At 44.6% G+C, this 27,876-nt stretch overlaps 1 long non-coding RNA gene across 1 annotated transcript; it reads left to right on the forward strand.

Moving 5' to 3' along the window:
- The first annotated feature begins 15,428 nt into the window (after positions 1-15,428).
- Positions 15,429-26,224, forward strand: LOC115097940. The gene is made up of 3 exons (XR_003858370.1): positions 15,429-15,953; positions 20,736-20,876; positions 24,281-26,224. It is a non-coding gene; the product is annotated as an uncharacterized LOC115097940 (long non-coding RNA).
- Positions 26,225-27,876: the final 1,652 nt, after the last annotated feature.

Genomic DNA, 27,876 nt, shown 5'->3' on the forward strand with positions numbered 1-27,876 from the left:
TTCTGTTGGAGGATTTTAGATTGGCCATTCAATTAAAAGAACATTTCCAGACATTATTTCTGCTAAGTGATGGCCTGCAGCCTAACAGTGCACTCATTTGCTTGGACTTGTGGAATACATGCAAAATTGGCCTTAGCTGTAATTACACAGAAAAATATGTGTGCATATATTGTACAGATGGAGGCAGTCACAGATCGTAAAGGGTTTGGACTGGCATAAGCGAGAAGCTATTGGGCGGTAGCACCAGTCACCAAGGCCTCAGCCCCAGCTATTGTTTAATAACAAAAATTAAGTTGGCCCTTGTGAAGCTACACAGGACAGGAGAAAATTACCGAATATTGGCCAAGAGGCTATTTCGTTTGTCACTTCCTTCCTTTTGCATTTACCTGCTATTAATTAAGTTGACTTAGAAAATAGCCAGTGCTATTACTAGCAACGGTACCATGGAATAGACTTAGTTTTTGGGTACTTGCCAGGTTCTTATGGCCTGGATTGGCCACTGCTGGAAACAGGATGCTGGGCTTGATGGACCCTTGGTCTGACCCAGTATGGCATGTTCTTATGTAAACGTTTGCTTATCCAAGTGTCCAATACAACATATTGGGTTCTTTGAGCCTTCTCAGGTGAGATTTCCTGCAGCCTCTAAGAAGCTGGAATATATTGGAACACCAAACGCTTGAAGCAGGGAGGCAGGTTTAAGGTTACAATTCATGTATTTAGTGCACTCCAGATTTCTGATTTCCATTTGCTTTTTCATTTAAAAACCGACGTGTCCAGTTTTCCTTATGTTGTGGGCTTATGTAAGTTCTATGTATTTCTTTGTATTAGTTCTCGTTGTATCCAATATTTTCTATAAGTGGTTTTTTTTAATTGAAAATTTTGTATTTATTAACAGACAAGATCACTTCCACAACTGTATAAGCATACATATATGAGACAAAGGATGGTACAACTCTACCATGAATAATCATCTCAATAATGTCTCCACGGCTCTCCCTTTATACACCCCCCCCCCCCCTCACATTCAGTCCCCCTCCCTTCCCCCATCACCTGCTGCCACATCCTCTGGCATTTGGCTAATTTGTTTCCTCTTGATAGCCCTGAGTTTACACACATAATAACTCCTTATCTAATCTTGGAATCATTCCTGTATAGAAGGAGTTGCAGCCTGTCTCCAAATGTATGCTATTGCTATTTTCTCCCCTATTTGCCAGGGCCACTTGTTGAGAAACATACAAGACAATGTCATTCATCCCATGACTGTTATATTCAGGAGAAAAAAAACAACAGATCCCTAGGTATCTTTTTTCCCCACAATCTGAAAAATTAATCTTATAACGTCACCCCACAGAAGAACAATTTTTGAGCATTCCCACCACATATGGAAGACGTTTCCCACTTAAACCACAGTCTCTCCAGCACTTATTATTCAGAGGGGGTAGAAAGAATGCAGCCTAACAGGTGTCAGATACCATCGAAATAATACCTTATAGCTGTTTTCCATACCTCTTGGCGTGTAGAAAACAGAGGTCCCAAGGCTTTTCCTCCCAAGACACACTCAAATCCTTTTCCCAGGCAGAGAGAGATAGGGGTGGGCTTACATTTAAGATCCCTCTTCAATAAACCGTAGATTCTAGATACCCCTCTGGTCACCCATTGTGCCTTGTCGCAAAATCCTTCAACAAGGGTTTCCCTCTCCTCAACGGCTCCAACACCTCCCCTTGCTTCCTAAAGTGAAGCACCTGCCTGCGAGAGACCTAACGTGGTCTTTATCGTCGAGAAATCGAGCATCTGCTTGCCGTCCCACGTTTGTTCTAACCAATCCCAGCCTTTCTCCTTCCAGCCCTTTGAAGAAGCGTACATCCACCCCGGTGGAAAATTTTTCATTGAAACATAAAGATGTTCTATGGAAATAATACTCCTTCCCCACTAAATTATACCTTCCCGTGGTCCCAAATCTTTAGTGATAACTCTGTGATCGGGGACACCACATCAGGCAGCATCCTCGCCTTTCCAGGGAGCCAGGCCAGAACATCTGGCGGTACATCATGTAGCATAGATTGTTCAGCGCTATCCACCATTTATCCCCTGCTCCCCTATGCCGATCCAAAATGATTTTTATTTGAGCTGCAACATAGTACCGCAATAAATAAGAAATTCCCAGCCAGCCCCCCCCCCCATTTCACTTTTACTGCTCACCCTCGGTATTCTTTTTTTCCATATGAAACGAAATAATTTGCATTGCTAGAGTGCTAAGCAAGTTTCTGGTACGAATACTGGGGGAGTCTGAAAGAGATAGCTAAGCCTAGGTAAAAATTCATTTATATAGTGGCTATTCTATCCAACCAGGACAGATCTTCCCTATCCCACCTGTGAGGATCCCCTTCTATTTTTTTCCCAGAAAGAATTATAATTCCTCTAGTGTAGTACCTATTTTTACCCCTAAGTATTTCACTTCTGACTTTGCTATTTTAAAAGGAAACTACATCCAAAGCAACTCATTACCATGCTTGCAGTGCTGGGAGATAACACTCTTATGGTTAAGGTGTTTACCACGTGGTAAATGCCTAACGCTGGTAAGTAAACAGACCCCTTAGACTGTAAGTTTTTGAAGCAAGGACTTTGGAGAATGCAGTTCAATAATAAAATATTATACAGTCAGAAAAAGCAATATAAAATAAGGAACAATGCAAAGTATATCACAAAAGTACATTTAAATTAGCTATACACTTGTCAAGGATGAACCAAAACATTCAAATATGGGGAGAGTATCACATTTAGTTAAATTAGACCAGTGGTTCTCAACTTTTTTCCCATCGTGACACACCTGACAGGCCACGCTCCCATGTGTGACACACTGCTCATTACAATTCACGGCGGAAATAAAAAGTAAAGGTCCAGTAATTATTTTTATTGTTTAAAATGACACAAGGAAAAGATACATATTCTGTCTGAATAGAAATTGCATAAATAGTAAACATCCCACACCAAAACAGCACCAATTTCCAGCACTTAAACAGTAACCACCTTACCTAAAAAAAGGCAACAGTGAAATATTACACCAGGCCTTAAGACACCAATACATCTCCTATTAGGAAAACAGACCAAGTCAGGCTGCTATAGAGCCCTACACAGAAACTACACGCCAGCAGAAAACCTCACCTGAATCACGTGTTGACCCTCACCTAACAAAGAATAAAGAGACCAAAACGCATAACTAGAAGCATGCAGACAAAAACTGAATTGGAAACTGCAACAAGCCAGGGTCTCTGTATGCAGTGCAACAAAGGAAAAAAAGAAACATCACCCATCCTTATAAAACAAATCAAGAAATATAAAATCAGTAGCAGTAAAACCATACTAACAAAAAAACAGATTATTTCAAAACAGCTGATGAGTGGAATATCCAATAATTAAAAACTCATATAAAAAATTTCTAGATACCATTAAATATTTCAAAATAGCAGACACAAAGACCCAGTAATGAAAAATAAGGATATAAAAATTTTTTTGCTCTGCATACCTGGGAACATTTGATATCCAGGTGTCCTGAGATTGTTTTGAATTAGCAGGAGCGGTGGTTTGCTTGGAACTTTCTCCTCTCTCTCAGTCATATACCAGCGCTCTCTCTCACACTGGCTCTCAATTACACACCTATACACACATGCTCTCAGTCACCCACATATACACATGTTTTTCTCTCACTTATATAAGCTCTTAATTACACATTTACACACATGCTGTCTATCTTTACACACACACACAGGCTTTCAATCACACACATACATGCTGTCTTTTTCTCTCACACACAGACTCTCATTCACATGCTTACAAACATGCTCTCTCTCTTTCTCTCATTTACACACAGGCTCTCAATCACATACTCACATGCTCCCTCACCTAAACCAGCTCTCAGTCACACACAGACACACATGCTCTCTCTCTTACTTATTCACACAGGTTCATAATCATACATACACACGATCTCTCTCACACACAAAGGATCTCAATCATAGACACACACACTATCTCTCTCACACACAAAGGATCTCAATCATACACACACACACTATCTCTCTCACACACAAAGGATCTCAATCATACACACACACTTTTTCACAGAAACAGGTTTTCAATCACAAACTTACTCATACAGGTTCCCAATCGTAAACTTACATTCATGCTCTCTCTCACACAGGCAGGCTCTCAATCACAGACACACTCTTTCACATATACAGGCTCTCTCACTCACACACACACAGGATCTCAAACACACATGCTTGCTCATTCACTCTTCCCCCCCCCCCCCCGGAACTAGCGGCAGCAGCAGCCTCCTCCCAACCCTAACCTCCTTCATTTTCAGCCCTCACGGAGGAGGAGTCTCATCGGCCGCGGGGGTTGACGCTCTTCTTCATTTTCCTCCGAGACGTGCTGCACATTCTTCAGACCGCGCCTCTCTTCTGTTCTTCAGGCCGACGCTGACCACACTAGCATGGTCTCTTGGTCTCTTCTTTCCGCGCACCCACCCGAAGCTCACAACTTCCACTTCCGGGCCACGGGGGGGGGGGGAGGCGGGAAGAAGAGACAATGCTGATGCCGCTGACTCCAGCTATCCTGCTGCGTTCTGCCCGGGCTGACAGCATTTTAAGCCCAGGCAGAGGAGGACAGGGGAGCAGCTGGGTCAGCGGGGGACCGGGAAGTGTGGCGACACACCTGCGTGTTCTTGGCTACACACTGGTTGAGAACCACTGAATTAGACAATAATCAGTGTTCAACCAGCATTTTGTTTGTAAAAACATTGTAGCTTTATTTCGTAGGGAGACAAAATAGTAATATTTTGAGCCAGAAATGGGAAAGGTGGGCAACTTTATTATATTTTGTAAATATTGCCTAAAGATTTTGGCTGCTCTTATTTATTATATACTGACATTTGATCTGAGATATCACAGTGGTTTACATCCAGGTACTGTAGGCATTTCCCTATCCCCAGAGGGCTTACAATCTAAGTTTTTGTACTTGAGGTAATGGAGGGTAAAGCAACTTGCCCAAGGTCACAAGCAGTGACAGTGGGATTCAAACCCTGGTCTCCTGGTTCATAGCCCACTACCTTTGTAGCCCACTGCTCTAACCACTAGGTTATTCCTCCTCCCTACAAGAGCCAATATATTGAAATGAGATGGAAAGGGGGATATCCAGCAGCAGAGCCTCATTGTATAAATGACACAGGACTTATCACACTCACAGGAACGACACTCGGAGAATCCAGAAAGGAAAACACGGCAGAAAGCTGGAACCCGAGCTTATAAAAACCAGCTAAGCCATTCAAGACACCAGAGGAAGAAAGGGTGATATGAAAGAACCACAGTCCAGTACCTCAATATCCAGACTCACTCTGGATAAATGTTAAAAAAAAAAAAAAAAAATCCCCACAACCCCAGGCATTGCTTTTCAGAGCACATATGTACCTGCTTCAATTTTCCAGACGAGGCCAGATGTCTTCTCTCAGTGCATCTGTATTACTTCTTTAAAAACGAGGCTGGTGCAAGAGTATTTGGTGCCTCAGGCGAACCTTCGGCCATGCAAACCCCCCTCCCCCCACCACCTCCTCCAGCACAGCGCCCCCTTCTTTGGAAGTATTGACTTTCCCCCTCTGGGCCTCATGCTGGTGGGATTTTGTCACCCCCAAAATTTTGGCAATCAGGGTCCCTGCCTAGTTTGCCCAATGGAAGCTTCGGCCCTGTTTACAAAAAATATAAATTAGAACACATGGACATGAAAATTGTGGAGCATTTAAAAGAAAGTTTTGGCCACTTCCTCTGGCCAATTTTTTACAGAAGAAAATGATGAAAATTAACAAAAATACATTCTGATGAATTCCAGGAAGATTGGCTAAAATATTTTTGCAAATATGTTTCCTAAATATTTATGACTTAGGCAGACAGACAGAGATTCTTTCAGCAGGCCTGTTTCCCTAATGTTTATTTGCTTCTGGGCTCTTATCATATTACGAAAATATTCAAAAGTAGCCAGAAGAAATGTGACGTGAGTCCTGTAGCCACTAGAGGTCATCATACACTACTGCTTTTTCTCCCATGCAAACGCTAAAATCTGTACTGGAGCAAAAATATTCAACCCCGCACCAGTAACGATGAGTCACCCCAAAGATGTTCCTTTGAGCACCTCGAAGGCCACTTGGACAGCAAGCCATCATTAGAGAGAGACTCTAAGTATTTATATGCCCAAATACCATCCAGGGCATTTGTTGGTAAGCAGGCAATACATTTTTTTGTCAGTGCAGTAACCTGCTGGATGCAGGCCCTTTGAACGTTTAAAGAGAGACTCTGAAGGATTGACATAGAAGAGGATGCCCAAATGCCATCCAGAGCATTTTTGTTGATGAGCAGGCAGTGCTTCTTTCAGAGCGGTAACCCGCTGGATGTGGGCCCGCAGGGCGTTGAATAGAAACTGCCATACTGGCCATAGCAAACCACCTTTGGTGATTCTCTTCGGCGCCTGCCAATCAAACAGGAATATTCAACCCCGCCTCCTTTCCAGATGGTCGCATTCCTCTACAGAGCTCCCTTCCCTTACACTGGGCTGGGTAAATGTCCTACTGTAGCTCTTAGAATCCAGAGAGAGCACATTGCAGCCCCTAGTTCTACCAATCCAAGCATAAGAAGCGAGGGGAAAGCAGTAAATTTACTAAAGAAACAAAAATCAGAGCCAAATGAAAATAAAAAGTGTGTTAAGCCATCAGATCAGATGCAGGAAACTAAGGCATGCCTTTCATTTAAAAAAAAAAAAAAAAAGAATAATTTATCATCTCTCTCTTATTGCATTGGGAAGGAGAAATCCTCCAAATTGATATAAGGGTAAAATGTAACAGTTGTAAATCCCACATCTCCTTCATAGCTTCATCTAGGGATCTTCTGGTCAGAATGGAAGAGACCTTGGCTAAGTCCTTAACCCCCTTATTGTGTGGACCAGGTTCCTCCCGTGAAGATCTGGAAGAACGCCCTTTCACATCTCCTTCTCACTTCTAAAAGGTCGGTGAATGGGATTCACTTAACTCTCTCGAGTTATGCAAGGGCCTCTGAGACTCATTTTTTAAGACAGGATAGGACTACTTTTTTTTTTCTGCCAGAGTCAGTGAATTTCTTTCTGCTACTAATTTTTCCAAGTACTGTTTTTGGGTAAATTAAATCCATCGTAGTTTCCCTTAGTCTCTGCAGTGTATTGCTGCTGTCCTCAGCCTCTCCTGACTATTACAATACGTCTCTGTCTCTGTTGGACTGCTGCAGATCCCTACACAGAAAATCCAGGCTAGCAGAATACCTCACCCCGGTCACACGTGCAATACACAGAGAGAGAACCCCCACCAAATATAGGATAAGCGATCACAGACTAAAAACAGCAATCAAACACTGAACTGGAAATCTCAAGGAGCCAGATTCTGCAAGCAAGGAAGCACCGGAGAAACAGCAACAGAAATGCATTTTCTCCTGTGCAGTGCAAAATATAAGGAGATCAGAGATGCACATTTCTTCCTGTGCAGTGCAAAATATAAAGAGATCAGAGATGCACATTCCTCAAAGCTGGCAAAGACTTCCCACAAAAGAATGAGCAGGAAAATCTCTTTATAATCCTGGGGGAAAGAGCCGCTATAGCAGTAAAATATGTGGTATCCTGCCACCAGGCCAGAAATTAAACCTGATCAGGGATAATATGGACCAGCACCAAAACCAGAGACTTAAGAACTTAAGATTGCTATACTGGATCAGACCAAAGGTCCATCAAGCCCAGTATCCTGTTTCCATCAGTGGCCAATCCAGGTCACAAGTACCTGGCAGGATCCCAAGGGGTAGATAGATTCCAAGCTGCTTAATCCAAGAATAAGCAGTGCTATCTGCAACTCTCCCTTAATAATGGTTTATGGACTTTTCCTCCAGGAACTTGTCCAAACCTTTTTTAAATGCAGCTAGACTAACAGCTTTCACCATATCTTCTGGCAGTGAATTCCAGAGCTTTATGTGTTGAGTAAAAAAAATATTATCTCTTAGTTGTAAATGTATAACTTAGCAACTTCATTGTGTGTCCCCTGGTCTTTGTACTTTTTGAAAGAGTAAACAATCAATTCACATTTTCTCATTCCACTCCACTCATTATTTTATAGACCTCTGTCACATTTCCCCTCAGCCATCTCTTCTCCAAGCTGAAGAGTCCTAACCTTTTTAGCCTTTCCTCATAGAGGAATTGTTCCAACCCCTTTATCATTTTGACATGAGACAGGGATGGGTGAACAAAACCCTAAGGTAAGTAAAACATTAAATACTCATATAGAAATGGTAGATATGGGGAAAAAAAGTTAATATTTGGAAAGTTATGTACTATGGGGAATAAAGTCATAGTTTTGCTGACTTGTTTTTTTCAGTTTTGGAGGTGCTTTCAGTTAACAAATGCAGTAGAGATTATAAATCGAAACTTGCTCCAACATGAACAAAAGTGGATTTTCAAATTAGGTACTGTGTATCCACAGTACTCAGTTTAATGTTTAATGGTCCATGTTTCTAGAGGCTTAGGCAGTGATGTTAAGCTTGTTGGCAGGCTGACATTTGCTCTTTCTGCCTCTTTAAATTTAAGTGGTTGTTGGAAGTTGGTCGCCATTTTCTAGGAAGCTAAGCAGAGCCCATTGAGGCTGCTGTGGAGCTCTGTCTCTCAGGGGGGATGGTTGGTTTTATTTTATATTTAAATGTAAGGTGATACATTGATTAAGGTTTTGCTTCGTGCTCTCTTTGCAGTTTGTGTGATCTGGTCCCCTGAAGCAGGCATGTGGGGGCGCCAAAACATTGGTAATGTCGGGGTTTTTTTTAACTGAAGGCACTCGATCTTTGAATTTTTGAGCTGCCTCAGATGTTCTTTCAAATACCTCAGCAAAGGTCTTTGTGTCTTCAGCTTCAGCCGCAGCCTTGCTCCAGTCTTCAGCCGAAGCCTGCTTTGTCTTCAGACTGTCAGCGTCTCCAGCCTCAGCCTTCAATCTGTCTTTGTCTTCAGCTTCAGCCACAGTCTTCGGCCTGCCTTCATCCAAGCCAGTCTTCAGCCGAAGTCTCTGCCACAGCCTTCGCCTTCAGGCTTGCTTTGTCTTTAGTCTAGCTTGCCCTTCGGCTCTGTGCGGTGTTACGGACTTCTGGACTTTTCCATAGTCATATCTGGGAACTTCTGGGTTCCACTTACCTTGAGATTTCTCAAGATTAGCGGAGAGGGAGACAGGGGCGGGGAGAAGAGCGTGAGGGAGCAGGGGGGAGAGGGGAGAGTGGGGGGGTGGAGAGCGGATACAGCAACACAACACATTTTTTCTCTTCCCTCCAACAAACAACAAGCATTCTTTACCACGGGCCCCTGCAAACCTCATGAACACGGCCTGTGCAAGAGTCTGTACTGTCCTAGGCAGACCAATGTAACACTGCCCACCTCCAACCTACCCTGAGTTGAAAATGCCCCTCTTACAATCAGGCCGATACAGTACAGACCTGCCCTTGGACGCGCGTTTTCCCTTACCCCTTATTCAGTAAGGGGAGGAAAACACGCGTCCAACCCGCAGCACCTAATAGCGCCCTCAACATGCAAATGCATGTTGAGGGCGCTATTAGGGATGCCCGCGGGATTCAGTAAGTAAATGTGCAGCCAAGCCACACATTTTACTTTAAGAAATTAGCGTCTACCCAAAGATAGGCGCTAGTTTCTGCCGGCACCAGGAAAGTGCACAGAAAAGCAGTAAAAACTGCTTTTCTGTGCACCCTCCAACTTAATATCATGGCGATATTAAGTCAGAGGACCCAAAGAGTAAAAAAAGTTAAAAATAAAGAAAAAAAAAATGTAAATGGGCCGGCGGCTGTCGGGCCAAAAACCGGACGCTCAATTTTGCCGGTGTCCGGTTTCCGAACCTGTGGCTGTCAGCGGGCTCGAGAACCGACGCCAGCAAAATTGAGCGTCGGCTATCAAACCCGCTGACAGCCGCTGCTCTGGGCTAAAAGGAGGCTCTATGGATGCGCTAGTGTCCCTAGCGCCTCCTTTTGCCTGTTTCTACCGCACCAACTAATATGAATACTGAATTGCGCGCGCTGGGAGAGCGGGCGTTCGTCCGCTCTCCCGCGGACTTTACTGAATCAGCCCGAATGGTAGATATATAGAGAGTCATCCTCTCCCCCTTGTACACACTGATGGTGCCTGCCTTGCAGCCACCCTGGCTGTCTGTGCCACCCGGAGAGTTTTTGCTCGCAACAGTATAGCACCTTTGTGTTCTGTTTTTGGTGTATTATTTTGGGAATACATGCAAAACGGTCATTCCAAAAAACGTCATCTGAATCATTGTTCCTTCCTTCAGCCTCTACTGGGCAATGTTATTTTTCCTCATTCTTTACTGAGCATTGCCACTTGACTGACTGCGTGGGTTGCCTCCTCAGCATTCCCAGCCCTGGATGATCCAGGCACCGCGAGATTTGAGCCAGGAATTCAACCCACATCACCTGGCATGGCGGTGCACAGCGCTACTGCTGAACCAGCAGGCCGGCCCTCTCAGAAACCTTTTTGACTTATAATTTACAGAACATCTGAAAGAAGTAGAGAGCCTTGAGGTCAGAAACAGGTGGCGTACAGGACCTAATAAACAGGACCTTGCTTAAAAAAATGTACACAGTGAGAAAGATACACTGTGGAACTTGGCAGTAAAGGAGAAAGATAAATGTTTATATAAACTTGCCGGGTGCATCCTTTGTCCATATGTTTGACTGTTTTTTTCCATTCCCAGGGCTCAATCAGTCCTTTCATGAAAGAGAAATAAAATAAAGACAAAACATGAGCAAATACAGTAAACAGGCATTGAACGAGTAATGTGCAGGACAGGCTTAGCAGGAGGCAGACCCTGCTCTGCTCTTCCAGGATGTAGACTTTGAGGCTGATGTTTATGCACCCAACACTCTCCCTCCATCACAAAGCCCAATCTCAGACCTTCGACAGATCGGCGGCTTTTCTTTAATCTGGATCGAGCAAAAGGCACATTCCAGATTCAAATGTTCATGCTGACAGGAAACAAACCCCCACTAAGTATCTGAAAGAGGATCAGAAAACCTGTTTGTTTTTTCTTGTGCCTTTGACAGATTTTTGTTTTTGTAGGTGATGAAGACGACTGGAAAAAGCACCAAGCCCTGAGTCATTCCGCAAGAAAGATCCCTTGGCGATGAGGACTTATAGGTCCATGAGATAGACTAGGATCAGTCATTCAAGAATTAATTTACATTAATTTAATTAATACAAATATTTTTCTGCCTTTTCAAGTGCATAACCTTTTCAAGTGCATAACCTGTACAAGGTGGAATTACAGCAAAACATAAAAACATAAGCAATTATAAAACATTACACAGTATAGTGTAATACCATAATCAAACATAAAAATCTAATAAAATAAACAATGTCCCAATAGAAAAAACTTAGGGCCTGATTTACTAAGCTATTTTGGATGAATCAAGTCCATAGTCATTAATTTGCAAATTCCAGCATGACTTTGAGTTAGGCGATCCACTGTTCAGTGCTGCTAAGCCTGAATCACATTTTTGGGTGTGAGCACAGTATTATTATATTGTGTAAATATTTAAACATAAACTCAATGTGCGTAATTTAGAGCGCATTCATTAAATATCCTCAAGCCTTATTGCTGATAGTTAAATGAGGCTTAAAGTTGAAGTCAACTGACCCATATTTTCTCTTCACTGCCACCTGGGGAAACACACTGTTAACATTTAGGACTTCAGAGCCAAAGTTTCAACAAAGGAAACAGAGAAGGGAAAGGACCGGATGCAACAGGGACCTTGAAGACCATAAACCACACTATGGGGACGATTCTCTGAGGCTTCGTTTCCTATTCTCTGCCTATGAGAAAAGATCTGGATGAATCAAACCCTACGTTTTAATGACTTTTTTCCTTGGAACTCTAATCAGTGGGAGGAGAATTTTGAAAAAGATTGCCCTGGTTGAAAATTGTTACCCCACCCCGCCCGCCCAGAGAGGCTAAAAATATATGCGGGGTCTCACAGTGTGCAGTCCTTTAGCTGGATCAAAGGTTCATTACTGGGAGAGTGTTTACGGCACCCGGACGTTTGGATTTTCTAATGCAAGTACTGGGGTAGATGTTAAAAGAAGCGCGCGCGGCCTATATGTGCGCGCACTACCCGGCACGCACACATATACGCCCGATTCTATAACATGCGCGTGCAGTCGCGCGCATGTTATAAAATCCAGGGTCGGCACGCGCAAGGGGGTGCACAATTGTGCACCTTGGGTGCGCCGAGCCACGCTGGCTTCCTCTGTTCCCTCCCTCCGAAATTGGAGCGGCCTGAAAGGGAACTTCCTTCCCACCCCTTCTCCTAACCTTCCCCCCCCCCAGCCCTACTCTAACCCCCCCCCCCCCTGATCTTTATTTTACCTTTTGCGCCTGCCGGCCAATTGCCGGCACACGATCTCTGACACAGTGGCAAATGGCCACTATGCCAGGAGCCGCTGACCCCCCCCCCCCGCCCCACCCCGGACCGCCCCGCCCCTTTTTTCAAGCCCTGGGACTTACATGCGCCACTGGGCCTTTTGAAAATAGGCCCGGCGCACATAAATCCTTGAAAATCTGCCCCATAGTGTTTTAACCCCAGTCGGCCGTCCGCAAAAAATGACAGGTGCCACTGTGCACAGGAATTTTGTACGCCCGTATCTTGTCAGCAATTTTAAAAGGGGCAGCAATTTTCCTGCAAGGGCAGGGTGACAATTTTGAAACGCTGCAAGGATTTTGTAACCTCACGGGTACGGGTACTTCGTAGCCAGGGACTGCGAGTTCTTTTTTTTTTTTTCTTCACAGGGGAGCTTCTTGCAGAGTTTCCCTTTGAAAATGTGGCTGGCGGGCACCTTCGTGTTCACGCACTTTGCACCGGCACAGAGGCAGGCACAGAGTACGTGCTGAGATTTCAAAATGAAATCTTTGTGTGGGCTTTCACTCCCTTAACCTAACATCGTCCCTTTTTTTTTCCTGCAGTTAAAAGCCCACAGCGCGTGCGCTTTCACGTGCTACTGGGGAGGACAGAGGACAGGAATAAACAAGCCATATTTTTACCGGGGAAAACGAGTGTTTGCCGTGTAAAAACAATGTATCATCGTTGCCATGGTCCCTGGATAAGAGAATACCCACATATTTGGCAGTTATGTTGGCTATTTCCTCCTTGCTGCATTGAGTCAGGGAAGCAACTTAAATCTTTCATACATGCACAAAGATTCCTACAAGTGCCCTCTGCAGCCCATCACTAGCATCAGTCAAAACATTTTTACCAGAAGGAGTGTTCCAACTAGCTGGGGAGGTCCAGAGCTCTTCAGTAAAGAGGTCTGGGTTTTGCTCTCCCATGTGGGAGCCGCAGATGGTGTGCTCTAGCTGTTTATCATCCTCAAGCATCCTCAGTCCTCGTGGATTTCAGTTTGGATTTCCTAAGGCAGGAGCTCTCTGTCTCCTGTTATTTATTTGTATATATTATGCTATAAGGGTGACTCCCTTTTGGGGGTTAGTTAGTCAACCTGATCTACTTGAAATTGTTTTTGCTCTTGTAATCCATTTCCGGGAGACCTCCAATTGTGAGACTCCTGAGCTGTGCATAGAGCAGTGGTTCTCCACCTTTTTTCTGTCAGGACACACCTGACCGACAGTTATGGATGTAAAGCAGAATTATGAAATTCCCCGTTCAACTCAACTTAAAAAAAGTATATTCTGGTTCCAGTGTCATCTCAGTAGCAGCAACACAAACTCCGACTACCAGGCTCAATAGCCCTACTTATGAAAAGACAGCAGTTTATTACTAATGCATGTCCTCTTGAGAAAATACAACAAATAAGACTGATACAAACGCTTACATACTAGTAAAATACCTCACCTCGATCACATACACAGAACCGACCTAACATACTCCCAGGATCTGCAATAATGCACATAAACTAATCCGCACACAGTTACACCTGTATTATGGAATACACTCAAACAGGAGCAACCCTATCTATGAAAAGGCAACCCTACAAATATTAAATCAGGTCCTAAACACCAATACACCTCCTATTAGTAAAACAGAACTAGCCAACACAGAAATAATTGTATAACTATACTAATAAGCAGAATAAATGTTTCACAGCAACTATCAACAGAATAATATCCAACAATTAAAAACTCATAAAAATTATTTAAAATTCTCCAAACACGAATAAAATATTTCAAAACAGCAGACACATTACATAATATTCAGTAATTAAAATGGCAGTCAATCAAGAAAAATAAATTTAAAAAGCCACCTTTACTAATCCCCTCCAGAAGCTCTTTACTCCTCTTCCATCCAGGCCAGTAGCATGCACCAGAAGCAGTAGTGGCTGAAGCTCTGTACTCATGGTCCTCTTCCTTAGTGCCCACGACCAGTCTCTCTGTCTCTCACACACACACACACATACCAATTATACCCCCATGACCAGTTTCTGTCTTTCACAAACCAATCATCTCCCGACCAGTCTTTCTCTTACATACACACCAGTCATCTTCCCAATCCGTCTCTCTCTCTCATACACACACACACACATACACACACACACACACACAGGCTTCCCACTCCCATGTTCTATCTTACATGTACAGGCTTCTCACTCTCATGCTGTGTCTCACACACACCCATGTTTCTCACTCCTATGCTAGCTCTCGCCACATGCACAGGCTTCTCATTCCCATAATCACTTTCTCTCTCTCACACAAGCACACACACACACTCCAGTCATCTCCCTGACCAGTTACTTCCATTGTCTCTCCCATATACACACATCACCTCTCTGACCAGTTTCTCTCAGTCACACACATGCTCTCTCTCACACACTTTACTCAGATGATCTCAATCAAATGCTCTCACTTACACACAGGCTCTCCATCACAGTTACACATGCCCACTCTCAATCACACATACATTCTCTCACTTACAGACAGGCTGTCTGTCTGCCTTTCTCTCTCATTTCCTGCCCCCCTCCCCCCCGAGCACAAATGGTAGCTGCAGCAGCCTCCTCCTTTAGCCCCTGCAGGTCAAGAAAGAAGAATCCCATCTCCCATCGGCCACGGGAGGCTAATTCTGCTGTCTCCTGTGCCAATTTCTGGCTGCTTCTGATTTTGCTTCGGGCCCACGCTACTACTCGGGGCTACTGCTGCCACTGCTACTTTTTCGTGCAGCATGGCTCTTTCTTCTTCCTGCGCACCACACTGCACATCACTTCCTGTTCCAGGCCAGGGTGGGGGCAGGTGCGGGTAGAAGAAAAGGCCCAGCCGCAGGTGCCAGCTTCCAATGACACTGCTGCCGTTCCCATCCCGGCTTGAACGTGCTGATAGCCCGGGCGGCAACGGCAGCAGTGGAAGATAGCCTGCCCCTCGCTCGGTGAAGGAAGAGGGGGGAAGAGCAGCGGGAGACCGGTGGCACGCAACACACCTGCCGCTGCTTGGCGACACACCGGCTGAGAATCGCTGGCATAGAGGATAGGGGCATTCTTGTGTTTGGTTAAATCAAGGGGAGGGAAGATTCTGACAGAGTTCTGTCACTCCTCTGGAGGATAGTCCTGTTAGTGACCCGATGCAGAGGAGTTTCAACTTTTAAGGATCTGTTTTTTGTGCTATCTCCTCAGCTGTGAGGCTGGGAAGTTTTCCACCCTTCTGGTTTGGTTTTTTCCCCTTTTTGTAAAAGACTATTTTTTATTCCTCCTGCAGCTGAGTGCCCTTGGGTAGCAGGGAATCCGTTTTCCATTCTTTCACCTAGGAAGAGCCTGAGGAGTGAAGGTTTGCTCCATCTAAGAGGAGTCCTGTCCTTTACTAGAGGAAAGGAGCTGAGAGTATTCAAAGACCGTGCTTACTGCTGACTCAGGTGCGTTACCCTTGAGAGGAAGTGCCCCTCAGGTGCTTCATAAGGAGGTTGGTTTTAAGCATAACCATGATCACAATTTCGATTTCTGCCCTAACACAAAAGATTCAATTCACTAAGACTGATTCCAATAGTCTTGATCTGAACATACAATTTCCTGATTAAAAATGCCTCTGGTCTATTTGTAGTATTTGTTTTAAATCTGCTACCTGCTGGTTTCATGGACTGTCCCCTGGTCCTAGTAGTATTTGATAGGGTAAATAACCATTCTTTATTTAGCCATTCCCTCCCATCCATGATTTTATATCATATCCCCTCTCAGTTATCTCAGTTACCTCCAATCCCTAACCTATTTAGCCTTTCTTCATAAAGGAGCCTTTCCATCCCCTTTTTTCATGTATATTGCCCTTCTCTGTACCTTTTCCTAGTTCTGCTCTATCTTTCTTGAGATGGGATGAGCAGAACTGCCCACAAGGCCCAATTGCATGATAGATCTATACTGAGGCATTATGATGTTCTTCATTTTATTCTCCATTCCTTCCCTAATGGAATTTAAAATAGAATTTAATTATACGTAGATAACGTACTTTGGTAAATTTTGAATCTTGAATGATTGCTACCAGAGCTGGAGAGAAGTGCTACAGGTTGTCAATATATTAACTCACTGTGAACAAATCAGAGTCTCTCGTTTTGAAGCGAACAATTTTAAGAGACATAGTAGAGAATTTCATATCTGACACTAAAAGTCATAGGAATACTTACATACCATTTGTTAAGGTTAAAAGAAAATTTTAAGAAGGTGGGACTTGTTCCTGATATTGTTGCAGGGCAGAGTGGAAATTATTAAAATCAATGTGCTTAAACATTCCTAGGTGATTGTACCTGTCTCAGTGCTTATTAATTACATTAGAGATCCTTAACCAAGAATTTTGATCTGGGAAAAGAAAAGGCCCAGGATAAGATTTAAAAAGGACTGTCTTTATATGGCAGCACAGCTAGCATTTCTCTCACACGCGGGCCTGGCATCACAAGACAACGAGGAATGAGGAATTAAATTCCAGCTGCAGCAAAATGCTGACACAGTAGCTGTTCCTTCCTGGCAGAAGCAACAGGGGCAGTGTCTCACAGCAAACAATAGGGATGTTATGGATTAACCAAAATAAACACTTCATACTGGCAGCTTAAGAAAGATCTTTATTTAGATAAAAATATGGAATATTCCAGGAGCGTGTGAGATTACCAGCAAGACAATTCAGGAGTCTCGGAGAGCACTGTTTACACAATAGATTAAATCCAATGTACACGCCAATGAGCTAGTTTATTTGTTTTCACAATACTGGTTGGAATTATAATTTTATCTCGTATATATTAATAGGCTAGGATTCTTGTGAGTCATGTGATTTCTTGTAAATTGAGCCCCGAAAAGCAAGAACAAAACTCATGGACTCGACATACTTTTTTGGCCTTTGATCTACATCCTGACCTTGTTGTACTCAGCGGTCCGCACGGCAGGCCCGCGGACCGTTGCGCTTACCTCTGGCCCCAAGCCACCTCTGATGCTTGGCAGGCCCCCCCCAGATGAGCACACGGCAGATTGCCACGCTTGAACTGCCCGATGCTGTGAAGTGGCAGGAAGACGCCGACGTGGGGCTGATGCTAGGCGTGCACACGCCTAACTCGCTGTAATCTAAAGGGCCCGCGGCAGGAACGTCCCCCGCGGTGCCCTTTGAAAACATCAGCGCTCCCTTACTATATAAGGCTCTCTCCGCCGCCACTCCCTGCCTCAGCAAACAGGTTGACTTCCTGGAAGCGTTGCGTTGCCTCAACGTGATCCTGGCTTCATTGCTCCTGGTCCGTGTCCCTAAGTTCCTGATTTCTGGTCTTGGTTCCTGTGCTGGCAGCCTGGTCCGTGTTCACGAGTTCTTGTCTTCTTCACAGTCCCCGGTCGTCTTTCTGGTCAGTCCTCAGTGTCTCTGCTCCTGCTTGTGCTGTTCCTCGCCTCCCAACCTTCCCTCCATCCCTTGCTGCCCCCTCGGATGGATTTCTGGTGTTGACCTTGGCCTGGACCCTGGCTCTTGATTGCGCTCCGCCTGCCACTGACCACTTGCCTGGACCTCGACTCCGATTGCGCGCTTACCTGGCCCTGTCCGCCGACAGACTCCGACTGCATCCCCCTCTGCACTAGACCCTGGCCTACAACTCTTATCATCTGCAGAGGCTCACATCTAAGACCTGCCGGCCCCTGCCCCCAAGGGCTCCACCTGCTGGGGGTGACATTTTATTTGGGTCTCTGCCGCAGCCAGCTCCGCCAACCGACGATGGGCACCTGTGGAGCTCCTCCCTGCAGGCTGTGCCAACTCCACCTCGCTCGGTCCAAGGGTTCACGCCCGCAACAAGCGTTCCTGCATATTTGGTCGCGTGATTTTGGATTCTATCCTTTAGATCATGAAACCTTCCTACCTCCCTCACCAAATCCTGGAACCCATTCCCAACCCTTCTTACTCCTTCCTCCTCTTCCTCGGTCCAAGAATCTCCCTCTCTCCACACACCCCCCCCCCCTCCCTCTTTCTGCATCCCAGATTCCTAATCTCTCCCATCTGCTTTCTCTCTCACACGCCTCCCCCCTTCTCCTCCCCCCACTCCTTCCTGTACTGATAATTGGGATCCCTTTTCTTCATCCAATATAAAGAAAAATGATACTAATAATTGTACTGGAAAGCCTCTTTTTATAATGTGATATAAAAGATGGAAAGTTCGCCAGTTGACTTCAGAATGTTTACATTTTTGCTAAAGAATCTGTCCAAGCTGCCACAGGGAACCAGGGACTGTGCCTTATACCTCCTTCTTCCCGTTGTCCAACTCTTGAGGTGGAGGGGAACAGGGGTGATGACAGCACCAACAGTGCCTGTGGATGGCAAAATCCTAAACCCATCCGTTCTTTGCAGTTTGCACCACTGATGGTCCTTCACGGTTTGGCAGTGTGACAGGGTGCTCACGATGCAATCATTTTTAATATTTAAAAAAATGGTTGCCAGAGGTGCTCCTGGGTCGGGCTGGGACTGCTCTTGTTTCCTGCGTTTTATGGCAGGAAGCCTAGAGAGAGAGAGATACCTGAAATGGGTCACTAATTGTAAAAGGAAGTAGGGGAGTCCCCGCTTATGACCTGTCAGACAACCCCTCCCTTTCCTGCTCAGCTCCTCCTGGGCGTGAGAGTTTAAATCCCAGCCAGGGCCAGGTCTGGAGATCCGGGCGCTGCTCCTGACGGCACCATGAAGGCAGCACGCCGCGTCTTCCTGCTCCTGGTCCTCCTCGCCCTCTGCGCACGGCTACAGTCCGCATCTAATGATTCGGCATCCACGAATGCAACAGCAACGCCCTCCACCGTGGGCTCCACAGGTGAGGAGGGAGCCTTCCAACGCGTCACGTCTCGTCTGCAGGTGGCAGACCTCGATGCTAAGCTCCCTAAGGCACGGAGGGGTTGTTTTTCGACTCGCTCTTCAGTTCTTCTCTGTACAGCTCTGGTCACAGGCTGCATTCCTCAGGGCAGAATAGGGGCTGAATTAGCACAATATTGAAATCTGTGAGCAGCAGCACCAATGCATCCAATAGATATGGGCACTGACTTGTCCTCAGGGCAGAAGGCAATCCTTCAGCTTCCCTCATATGTGTGACTATAACCAGAAAGGATCTATACGCCTGGGCTGGGGGTTCATTATCATTCTTGATGCAGAACTGAAAACGTCTTTACTGCTGCAGTGAGCGGCCATTTAAACTGAATAATCTTAGTGCCCAGGCCATGTTCGGAGGTGGCTTCTAAAAGAAGTACTAGTACGTGCGGGCATACCTATAGCCCTTTCACCACCATCAAGTGGCAGGCACCGAGCTGACTTAAGCCTCCTGTTAGCTTGGGTTTAAGTCTCTTGTCCATCAGGGCTGTGTGGGGCTGGGTGCCACACAGGCAACGCTCTCAATTCTGGGAAGGCAGGGAAAGCGAATGCCGCCACTGTGGTGACCCCCATGCCGGCCAGAGGAGCAGCACCGAGCGATCATAAGAGAGGAGCCTTCCCGCCAGCCCTCTTGGCTGTATGACCCCTGGACAGAGCATCAGAATCCAAATAAATAATTAGGAAATGAAGAATAAAGCAGGAACTGTCATGTATTTACTCCTCTGAAATAAGGAATTAAGGGATTAGATATAGCACCATCAGTTTAATTTGCAGGAAAGAGTAAAAGCTATAAACTCGTAGGCCCATGAGTGCATTGCTATGAAGCAATAATATCTCTAATAATATGTATATTTCTTCTTTTCAATCTCCCCTGATCCCTTGCCCCCTCATATATAGTGGCATCTTATTGGCTGATGAATTTATCGAGATTTAGAGCTAGATTTATCCAAGTGCTTTTGCCAGAGACATAGATAGTGATTGACAGCCAATGAGGCTGCACTTCGGCCTCCTGCCAGCTTTCTCCTGGAATTCTCAGGCCCTTTCATATGTGTCCAGGTGATACTTATAGCACCAAAATGCTTAGTTAAACTGCTTCTCAATTCCCTCTTTGTAAGAGGATCATTTTTCCACTGTACGCCGGAAAGTGTTTGGACTGGACCGATGCCCTGGCACAGTTCCCCCCGCACGTGCCGCTCCCGAGCAGGTTTCGCAGCCTGACTTCCGCGGTGGATGGCATCAGAGCGTGAACTAAAGCCCATGGCCTGTGACAATACTTCTGAAGAGACTGGGATTGATTTATTTTGGTTTTTGCCACTGTTGCTTTTTTTTTCTCTTTCAGAAGGATCTAGTAAATGCCCGGTGGTTAAAGAGCTGACATTGTCCCCCTGTGGTAAGACCTGCAGCTCTGACAGTGACTGTGCAGAAAACTACAAGTGTTGTAGCACAGCCTGCGGACGGAGTGGATGCCAGAAACTTCCAGGTAATTACATTTATTTCCATTTGCACACAGCTCATTAGTAGCTCGAGGCCAGTTACATTCGGATGTAGGGTAATTAAGGGAATGCTGGGGATTCTTTCTTTTTTTTTTTCTGATCATCAGATGTAGAAGTGGGACCACGGGTGGCAAATATTGAAAATTGTTTTAACATACACACGTCAGGCATCAAAGTCTTATAGCGATACTGCTGCTCCCCTGCCTGACAGATCCACCTGGGACGGAAGATGGCAGCCCCAACCGTGATCTGAGCTAATTCAGTAGTAAATGACGGAGAAAATGTTTAAAATGTTTGCGGATAAAATCACATTTCCACATAGAGTTCAACACAAATACCAAGGATGTGAATTTCTTGTCAGAGGCTTCATCCCCTGAGAGGTTATTACAGGATAACCAGGGAGCCAACCATCAGAAAGGGCAATTAGTAAGGGTTTTTCATTGCAGCATAGTCTCAGGGAGTCATGGGGTAATTGCTGCCACCTAATAAATACTGCGGAGTTTCTCTCTGAAAATCCAACAAAAGAACCTGCAGACTTGGCACCTGGTGTTTGTGTGGGGCAGGGTCATGGGGGGGTGGGGCTGGAAGTACAAGGAAAAACTTTAAAGTCACCCCACATGAAGCACCCCTCCCCCACCGGCAAACGTACGCACGTTTGGCCCGATTTTAAAAGGGCCACCGCGTCAATAAGAGGGGTTTAGGTGCGTGGCGAGGACTTGCGCGCGCTGCACGCATTTTCGGAAGGGCCCGGCCACGCGCGTAACCCCCGGGGGATGGGCGGGGACAGCGCCGTCCCAGGGAAGCGTTCTGGCAGCCGGCCAGCACGCAAAGATTACTTCTGCTCTGGAGGAACAGTAAGTAAAAAAATTTGAAAAATTAGGGACAGGTAGGGTTAGGTTAGTGGTCAGGGAAGAGAGGGAAAGAGGTAGGAAGGGTAGGGTTAGGGGTAGGAAAGTTCCCTCCCAGTCCGCTCCTTAATTGGAGCGGACTGGGAGGGAACTGGGGGAGGCCCGATTGCGTTGCTGCGCATAGATTATAAAATCACACACACACACACACACCCGCGCGTGCGAGTCGTGGGCCACCCGGCACGTGTGCACGCGGATTTTAAAATCCGACGAGCATAGCCACCAGATTTTAAAACATGTGCACGCCGGCACGGCGCATGTTATACAATCGGCGCGTCCATGTACGCCCGCCGGGAACCGCACGCACATGGACGCGCGTACGCTTCCTTTAAAATCGACCTCCATTGTGAACAAGAGGCTGGGCAATATTCAGAAGCCTGTTTTAGGAGGCTGAGCATGTGTACCTGTGCAAAAACGCTTTGAAAAATGTTGTCTTGATTTCTATTTTATACTGTATGGAGAAAACAGAACGTACTATGGTATTATATCTATACCCCATTTCTTTTAATTATTAAAAAAAAATCCATGACACCCATTGTCCTCAGCTGAAACTGTAGGTGATATTGCAGTGTGATGCCTGCATGGGGCTGTGATTAAGAGATGGGGGAGGAAGCGTTTATTGTAAAACCTGGAAGGCGATTTATAAACGTGGCAGATAAATAAATATTTGCATCTTGATTCGAGTTGGAGAGGCACAATCTGGGCGTGTTCTCCTACTCTGATCCTGATTCTTTATCCTTGGAAAAATAGAAGGTCTCAGGACTCACCTGCTTGGTCAGTGGCAGAAGGGTGGGGAGGTGGCAGATAACCAAAAACAAATAGGGGATGTACAAAAACAAAATAAACCAGAAACGGTTACACAAAAAAAAAATCCCCAATAACTCATTAAAATCCAGGGTGGGAGGCAAAAGATTCCCCCTGCTTCCCACTTCCCCCTTGCGAGCACCCTCGAGTGCTCAGTTCCTCAGCCTGGTTTCTTCTTGAGCTGCTACTGCTAGAGAGAGCATGCGCAGCTCCCCGGAGGGAGGGGGGGGGGGAGGAGAGTGTCCCATGTATGATGCAACAGCGACATCTACTGGCCAGCTGAGTGTAGTTGTGTTGGGTTCTACAGATGCATCCATCCCTTGCAAATTCCCATACTTAATTCACCCTGAGGCGGGATGTCTTTTACCCAGCCTCTCAATCCCGTTCCTTCCACAGCTGTGCATGAAGAATCAAGATGTAACAGAACCCACGGGGGTATTTTCCAGTTGATCTGGAAGCAGGAGGATGCTTCCACAGCAAAGAAAAAAAAAACCCCAATTATATTTGGATTTAAAAAAGGATTTTTTTTTTTAATAGCCGATCACAATCTGAGAAGCAGAATGTGTCTGAATCATGTCTAGTACCTAAGGATCACGATCCTTACAGCCCAAAAATATCAGCCGGTCTATAGTTCTGATGAGGTTTCTCCCCTAGATTTACTTATCTTCATAATGGTGGTTCAAGAAAAGTGGTAAAAACCCTTAGACACTTGTGGACACTGGGTGTATATAATTGCTGAGTGAAAAAAATAAGTTGCTCTTTGATCTCTTCTACTGTATTGACACCCAACAATGCATGCAAACTTACTTGCCTGTGTTGTAATTTAATGCAATGCTTCTATTTGGAGCTAATTAGCTTACTTATGCCGCCTTGAAATTATGAATCAGACACGAAAGGTGGAATTAAAAATGCTAAATTAAATTAAATATCGCCCCGGGAATGAACAAAAGCAACATTAAAAAAAAAAAAAGAGTGTCCTTCAGTTTGCTAAATTTAAGAGCTCCAGCTGAATTTTATTTTGTAATATTTGCGGCTTTCAGTTCCTGCCCATGTGATCTGCGATGTCACAAATGCTCGGGATGCTGGACTGGATGGCCCTGGGTCTGACCCAGCCTGGCACCTCCCAGTTGCTTATCCTTTGTAACAGCTTACATAAGTCTCATTCATAACGTAACCATAAATTAATTAAGGAACAGCGTTTCATAATGTACTGACATTTTTATGGCTCCAGTTACACCAGCTGAGAAATGGTTTATTTAATTTCAGTGTGGGATCCAAACACTGGTGCAGGCTACAGAAGGGGAGCTAAGAAGGTCATTTGTTCCCTCTCTCCTCGATGTGTTTTTTTTGTTACAAATGCGAGTAGGATGTTTTCGTGCCTCCCTGTTTCTTTTTCTTATTGCCCAGCCTGTGCTCCCCTGAGCAATCTTCGGCAGGCACTCGGGGAACTAACTAATATTTAATTGCATTGCATGGGCCCCTTTCAAAGGCCAAGTCCGCAGGGAGTTTCTCTTTTAACTAATATTTAATTGCATTGCATGGGCCCCTGTCCTGGTGCCACAGTCGGAAGGAAGCCCCCGAGGGCCAGGGGCACATTCCGAGACCGCGTGCTGACTGCTCGCACCGCTCTTCTGACCCTTTCCTTTTTTTTTTTTTTTCCTTTTTACAAAATGCCGCAGGCGTTGAATCCACCACAGAAGAGGAGCTTCAGTAATGAGGGCATCTGCAAGGGGACTCTCCACGGGCCAGGAAAGGCCTCCAGCTGGTTATCGTTTGGTCTCGACAAATCCCCTCCCCATGCATGGCTTTTGCAAAAAAAAGGTTGCTGCTTTCTGACAAAGGAGCGCGGCGGAAGGGAAGGAGGTGGCGATCTTCCGACTCTTCTCTTTCTAACACCGTCACCGCGGCACTGCGAGGAATGAAGGCCATTGGGAGGGCGAAAACCGAACCCCGCCGTCCTGCCTGGAAGTTGATTTCTTTTAAAAGAGAAACTCCCCGCGGACTTGGCCTTTGAAAGTTCAGGCCAGCGCGCGCCCAGGCTGGTGCAGGGATTGCTAAATGAAAATCCCCCCATGCATACTTTTCTGTGCCAACTCCGACTCTACCCCCTGTTATCCAGCGGGAGAAATTTTAGCTTCATTCACTGGGGAGGGGCAATTTTCAATCCCCATTCTAATGTACCCGCAGAAAACATTTTTCATTACTGCTCCCTAGATATTTTTTAGCTGATTACTTGACAATATATTTGAATTTGCCCTTCATACTTCTGGGTCAGACTCTTGAGCACTATTAGACAAGTTTAAAAAAATGTGTGTTTTGTGCAGTGGGTCTTGCATTGATGTTAAAGCATTGAATCTTCACCCTCTGTTAACAGCGAATAAGCCCCCCAGACTAAGCACACCTTCCTTTTATTCTCCCTCCTCTCATTCTGTTGGGCCATTTGTTCACAGCTGTGAAGGTTCGGTTCTTAGAGCTTCAAATGCATCATTAGAACCTTATTTACTGGGGTTGGAAAACCAGTGCTATTACCATTTATTATTTTCTATAGTGCTGTAAGATATATGTAGCAACTAGAGATTCACAGAGACAAGCCTTGATTATTTAATCTATTTAATGTTTGGGTACTTATGACTTGGAGACAGGTTACTGGGCTTGATGGACCCTTGGTCTGACCCAGTGTGAGTATAACATATTTTATGTTCTTAAGTGCTTGGGGGAAAACAAGAGATTTAAAGTCTCCTTGATCAAATGTAGCTTCTTCCTGTGATGATGAGACTAACAGGAATATAGAGCCAGGCCTACTTCATGGGCCATTTATGGAATTCTTTGCCCATAACCGGTCTGGTTTCCAGGATACCCATGAAATATTTACACACAGTGGTGACCCAGTGAATGCACATTAATCTCATGCATATGCGTTGTGGCTATGCTGAAAACTAGACTGGTTTGGTGTGCCTCCAGCAGAGGGTTGGGAAACACTGTTTTTACTGTGTGATACTTTTGTTTTTTTTAGTCCACATTTTCTAGGATTTTATTTATGGTTTTATTTCTCTGATTTTAATGTTTGTTTTGAGTCTCAATTTTGATTCTGTTCTTTTATGTAATTTACGACTGCAGTTTGCCTTGAGCATTTCTTTTCTTAGTGAAATGGTAAGTGATTGATTAAATATTGATTGATTTCAACCTTTCCAACCAACCTGGCACCTTTTTAATACTGCTGCCTGAACATTGCTGAATGTCTGGCATTCACTGTCAGAATCAACATGTTTCATGCCAATATGAGGACTGTCTTGGGTTTCCGAGTCTTCATCAGTAGTTGCATACGATCATCACCCCCAGACTGCAGGGTGAGGTAACCAGAAACTATGTAAAACTACATAGTCATAACTATTTCACAGTGTTAAATAACATTGGAGATTACGTCGCTTGGCTCCATGGCCATGTAAGTTTTAAAAATTCAAAATAAACTATACTTGATTTTCTGTAATTGCATTTGTGCAGATTTGCTCTTTGAATGTCTAATTCACCCACCTGCGCTAAATACCATTGTACACTGCCTTGGGTGAAAGTTTACTTTCAAAAGTGCGGTCAACAAATTATAATTAATAAATAAATAAACTCTGGTGGTGCTTCTTTAACCTCTCTCATAATTATGATCCAGGTGCTCTTAACATGGGGTCCTTCTCTACAGATGAAGCATTGCCCTGCTTCATCAAAGAATGAACACAGAGTAAGCAATTTAAAAGTGCCCACAGGAAATATTTTCGAAATTGGAGCAAACGTTTGGTGTGCTTACAGGTGCTGGCGTTCTGCAGCTTGTATATTTCTTTCGTTTCCTTCCTTTTGGGCTTTTATTTGCTTGATATCCAACTTTTGGATGACCAAGTGACAGAGATGTCTCCACTCTGATGGAGATTTTAAGCTTGAGTTTGAGGATGTCCTTGAATCTAAAGTGTGGTCTTTGCTGTGATCCATGCCCACTCTTCAGCTGGCCATGATACACAACTTAGGGAATTCTGGTGTCCTCTGTCCTTATGATATGGCTTACCCATGAAAGTTGAGCCTTCACCATCCTTGCCTCCATGGTGGAAATTTGGCACCTTTCAAGGACTTCTCTGTTGAAGATCCTGAGCTCAGAAAGCATTGATGGAAATGCTGAAGTTGTTTGAGATGTTCATGGTATAGCATCCATAAAACAGCATGTTGATCTTAGTAGGTAGTCTCACCCCATGGATGATGGAGTCTACCTAAAGAGGAGCTTGTGTTTTTGGGGGGGGGGGATAATCATTATATGATTCTCCCAAACAATTATTTAACTAAAGAAAACATTAAGTACAAAAATATTAGATAATATTAAATGAGCGAAGAAGGTATCAGAACAAAAAGTGCCTCTGTTTTAATCCCCTGTCTCTCGCCAAGCAATGGGCCTCAGGCAGTATCAGCCTCAATGGCACTGTAAAATTATAATCATCTACTGTCACACTCGTAAAGTATTATTTTATTAATTAAAAAAAAAAAGTTGCCTTTAATTATTTTTTCAAAAATGTATTATTTTATTTTATTACCACCCTACTACACTAAAAAAACCACAAAATAGTTAGCTCATGTAATCCGGCATTCAGCAAAATGTCTGCTGTTTAAAATATTCCCATATTCCCAACATGGACCATGTTTCGGCTGACAGGCCTTCTTCAGGGGATGAAATTTAAATCAATCATCACCACAAGGCCAAAATATTCTCGAATAACCACATCCTAAAAATGTACAATAGAAATATTTTATTTGTATTATTATAGAGGACTTCTTACTCACAAATAAATTCAAACCCCAAGTGAGCCATATACAGCACTACAGATCTTACCTTCTTTGAAATATGTGGTTCCCACAACTGAACTTTCACAAATGGCGCCATAACGCTCCCAGCTCCCACATTTCCTTGATATAAATGCCTACTACGCTATGCGTCACCAGAAGTGTACCTCAATGCCGCTGTCAATCAAACACTACTGAATAAAAACAATCAAGTGAACTCAATCAGAAAACAGATCAATCCATTTCTTTGTTCAATCCTCTAGGTGTAACAGTTTCAAAATAATAAATCCACTTCTGTTCTCATTGTAACAATACCTATCAAAATCGCCACCACATCAAACATTGAAGTGTTTGATTCACTTCAATGTTTTTATTCAGTAGTGTTTGATTGACAGCGGCGTTGAAGGTACTTCCGGTGACACAGAGCATAGTAGGCATTTAAATCGAGGAAATGTAGGGTGGG

This window comes from Rhinatrema bivittatum, chromosome 8 (assembly GCF_901001135.1).
Source record: "Rhinatrema bivittatum chromosome 8, aRhiBiv1.1, whole genome shotgun sequence".
Lineage (NCBI taxonomy): Eukaryota > Metazoa > Chordata > Amphibia > Gymnophiona > Rhinatrematidae > Rhinatrema > Rhinatrema bivittatum.